Source organism: Trachypithecus francoisi, unplaced genomic scaffold, assembly GCF_009764315.1.
Source record: "Trachypithecus francoisi isolate TF-2019V2 unplaced genomic scaffold, Tfra_2.0 Contig00127, whole genome shotgun sequence".
Taxonomy (NCBI): Eukaryota; Metazoa; Chordata; class Mammalia; order Primates; family Cercopithecidae; genus Trachypithecus; species Trachypithecus francoisi.
Genome location: NW_022680482.1, coordinates 534843 through 539281, shown reverse-complemented (window position 1 = coordinate 539281; position 4439 = coordinate 534843). Strand labels below are relative to the sequence as shown.

Below are 4439 nucleotides of genomic sequence, written 5' to 3'. Positions count from 1 at the left end.
AAAGGTGAAAGGGCTCATTATATTCTAAAGAAGACTCTAGCTAAATCAGAGGCCTATCTCTAATACTCATAGCTTACTGCGGGTTTGAGCTGCTCCAAAGGTAAACTTATAATTAAGTCCTGTTGAGTTAGCACATGGAAGGCCTTTCACAACGACAGATCTCCTAAGAGATGAAAGGACTCATCAATCACAAAAATATGTCATCAATCTAGGACAGGTGCAAAGGCACTCTGTGAATATGGAAACAAAAGCCTGCCTCTTTCACATGGGAGGAAAATTCAGTTTCGGCTCACCTAGGGATTTAGTTTTACTGAAGACATGGGAGAAAGTTTTCCAGCTGACCAGCTTTCCCCAACGTGGAAAGGACCAGAGCAAGGCCACCTGAACTCTCCAATAGACGATAAACTACAAGGGATTCACAGGTGGGTACCCCTGTGTGGAAGTAAAGCTGTTGCTTATTCTGGGAGCCCAATCCGAGGCTGGGGTAGGTGGGGTAGGTGGGCGCAGGGCTAGTTAAGCTTTGGGGAAGCGCGGGCTAGGTCACTGCGCGTCTGCTCCTCCTGGTGTTTTTCCTGTCGCCCTAGTCCTGCTTTGGCCATGCGGGAGCTAGTACTCAAGCAGAGGGAGCAGTGCAGGAACTAGGTCAGCGCCAAGGTTGGCTCCCGGTTCTCTGAGGGCCCAGCGCAGGCCTGCTGGGTGGCCGGGGAAGATATTCGCAGTGACGGGGCTGGCGCTTCTGCTTTGGGGACCCTGGGCTCCCTGCCGTGACACGGTGGAGCTGGGCGGCTCGTAAGGCTGCCAGAGAGGACCCCCAGGGACACAGCGGTCTGGGGGTTGCGGGAGGGGGTGGAGGTGGGAGAGGGGCTAGGGTGCCTACAGCTCCTTGGCCTCCTTGGCTCACCCCTGGCCTGTCTGGCCCCTCTTGTCTCGCAGTTCTGGGAGGTGATCTCTGACGAACATGCCATTGACTCCACTGACAGCTACCACGGGGACAGCAACTTGCATCTGGAGCGCATCAACATGTACTACAACGAGGCCAGCGGTGAGACCCCAGTCATTCCCCAACCGCCTTCCTGAGAATGGCGGCCCTCCCCTCGCTGATGCCCGCCCATCCCCCTCATGTGGCAGATAGGTAGCCCACACTGTGCTCATGGATCTGGAGCCGGGCATCATGGACTCTGTGTACTCCGGGCCCTTCGGGTGGATCTTCAGGCTGGACATCTCCATCTTCGGTGAGCTGCAGGTGAGGACTGGGGTGCAGCTCCTTAGAGCAGCTCAAAGTCAAGGAGTGCCCCAAGATCATTGCTGTGGGAACTGTGGAGTCAAGGATCCTGAACACCCTTCTATCCTGAGTCACAAAATCTCCCTCTCCTAAATGGGCTTTGGGAGGAAGGCTCAGCTGTTTCCTCAAGGTGAGGAGCTGCTGATGTAATCTCCCTGCAGGGAGCTGAGCTGGGACCATGGCTGCTGCCTTCCCTGGTAATGAGAAAGGAGGCACCTGCAGCATGGTCTGATGTTAGGCTGTCTCAGGTTTGGCTCCTGACTGAATTTCTAACAGGTGAGGCTGCTGTCCTGTAACTTTGGAGGAGGAGGTTTTATTTGCTCCACCTGCAGGGTGAATGATGCTTTCACCTTACATGTGACACTTGGTCCTTTTTGCATTGTGGTGACCAGTGATTACCGTATACCTGGCCATTGAGTGGCTGTACTTTCTTTCAGGTCAGTGTGAAGCTGGGAACAACTGGGCCAAGGGACGCTACATAGAAGGCACGGAGCTGATGGAGTGGGTGGTGGACGTTGTGAGGAAAGAGGCTGAGAGCTGTGACTGACTGCAGGGTTCCAGCTGACTCACTTCCTGGGTGGGGGGACTGGGTCTGGGATGGGTACCCTTCTCATCAGTAAGATCTAGGAGGAATACCCGGACTGGATCATAAACACATTCAGTGTCCTGTCCTCACCCAAAGTGTCAGATGCCATGGTAGAGCCCTACAATGCCACCCTCTCAGTCCACCTGCTCATAGAAAGTGCAGATGAGACCTTTTGCATTGATAATGAAGCTGTCTATAACATGTGCCCCAGAAATCTAAAGCTGCCCACACCCACCTATGGTGACCTGAATCACCTGATGTCTGTTGCCATGAGTGGGGCCACCATGTGCCTGAGCTTCCCAGGCCAACTGAATGCTGACCTGTGGAATCTGGCTGTGAACATGGTCCTGTTTCCCTGGCTGCACTTCATGCCTGGCTTTGCCTCACTCACCAGCCAGGGCAGCCAGCAGTACTGAGCCCTGACCCACCCAGCAGATGTTTGATGCTAAGAATATGATGGCTGCCTGTGACTCCCATCATGGCAGCTACCTAATGGTGACTGCCATTTTTCAGAAGTTGCATGTCCATGAGGGAGGTGGAGGAGCAAATGTTCAATATTCAACACAAGAATAGCAGCTACTTTACTGACTGGCTCCCCCACAATGTAAAAGCAGTCATCTGTGACATCCCACCCCAGGTGCTAAAAATGTCAGCCACCTTCAGCAGCAACAACATGGCCACCCAGGAACTCTTCAAGCACATTTCAGATCAATTCACAGCTATGTTCAGGCACAAGGATTTCCTGCACCGGTACATGGGTGAGGGCATGGATGAGATGGAGTTCACTGAGGCCGAAAGCAACATGATCTGGTTTGAGTACCAGCAGTGCCAGAATGCCTTGGCCAAGGAGTTTGAGGAGTGTGCTGAGGAGGAGGTGGCCTAGAACCTTTCTTTTCTGGGTAAAGGGGGGAAGCAGTGCGGATTCTTTAGTGTGTCCTGATAGCCATATGTCACTACGTACTTTTTCTTTGTGTCTTCACATCTCCTTTTGCATTTTAGACCATTTTTATAGGATGTGATTTTACCTAATAAAGCATTCACATAGTATCTGGTTTCACTTCCAACTTCATTCTATACCCTCTCTGTGTACTGCTGCCAGATGGGCATAGTGGTTCTGCAGAGCTGCAGCTGTCTTGGGCTTATCACATGCCCAGGAACAAGCATTCCAGTGGCTCCTGGAGGGGTCGACATGAGCTGTGGACATGGAAGGTAGGTTTCACATGAACTTGGGGCTGCCCTGGGTCTTGGGCAGCTAATTGGTGAGAAACCTGTTCCTGAAGGTTAAACCTTGGCTTATCCCATGTACCGAACTTCCAGGGGGACCAGCTGGCCCTCTGTTTCTGGAACTTTAAAAGTGGTTAGTGACCCCAGTGGACAATGTCCCCAACATCCCACCTCAGGGTATAAATGTGGTCAGACAGCTGGCCTTGAACCAGCAATGAAGGGTGGGCAAGTAGGGCCCCAGTCACCCCCTCACTGTGGTGGCCTGGGTGTGTCTATGTGACCTCATTCTCTTCATGAGGTGGGCATGGGGTGTCTGGCAGGCACTAGTGGGCAGGAATCAAGCCCACTGTGTAGTCACATGCAGTGAACCCCATGTAGAAGGGGATTAGGCCCTGGGGGTAGTAGATGGCAGTTGCTGGGCCTGTGTTCTCGGGGCAGTCTCTCTCCAAAGGCACAGATGGGGTTTCTAAACATGACCTGGGGAGACAGGCGGATGCTCATGCATGCTGCTTTCCTCAACTGGCAACCAGTGAGGAGGAGGTCTGACCCGCCCCAATCTGGAGGGCTGGCACACTCTCTCTGGAAAGGTGGCTAATGTGGACTGTCTCCTGTCTCCCTGTCCTCCACTCCAAAACTTCAGGGCAAAAATAATCCAAGATTGTCAAGATGAGACTGGTGTGGGTGGCACCTTTGGGGATAGGCCCTTTAGCCTGGCAGAGTCTCCTTTCCAGGCTTCTCAGGGAGTCTGACTTCAAGGCCTGCTTCAGGGAAGCTGTCCAGTTGGAGATGTGTATGTGAGCTGGGTGCTGGGCAGCATGCCGGGACAGTGCTCTTCTACTTGGCTCTTGTAGAACTCGTCCACGGCCTGTATGATGACCATTCCTCTCCCCCTATACCACACTGATAGACAAGATGAAGCCAGCATAGCCTTGGGGGTGGGCAGATGTATGGGTTCCACTCTAGGTCCCCTAGGCATAACCCCCTGCCTCAGATGTGTCAGGGGAAACAGATGGGGCTTTTTTCTTTTTCTTATCTGAATGTTTGCAATGGCCTCTTGGGGTCAAATGAGAACAGGCAGGCAGGAGAATGCCTCATCTTGAAAGAAGGGGGTCCTGGGAGCAGCAGGGAGGTGGGAGAGGTCCCCCATACTCCCCCAACCTGTTCTCAGAGCAGGAAAAGGAACCTCTGTGACAGCCCTCCTCCGTGGCTCTCACCCTCTGAAGGGTGTCCTTGCCCAGCCCAGCCCAGCCCAGGCATGCACCCACCTAAGATGGCCTTGCATGGATCTGGTTGGGAAGGTTCAACTGCAGTAACCACTGGAACCTTCCCACACCTAGTGTCTCTATT

General features: G+C 53.3%; 1 pseudogene; it reads left to right on the top strand.

The window, feature by feature from the left end:
- The first annotated feature begins 597 nt into the window (after window positions 1-597).
- On the top strand, window positions 598-2751 carry LOC117099698 (annotated as a pseudogene).
- Window positions 2752-4439: the final 1688 nt, after the last annotated feature.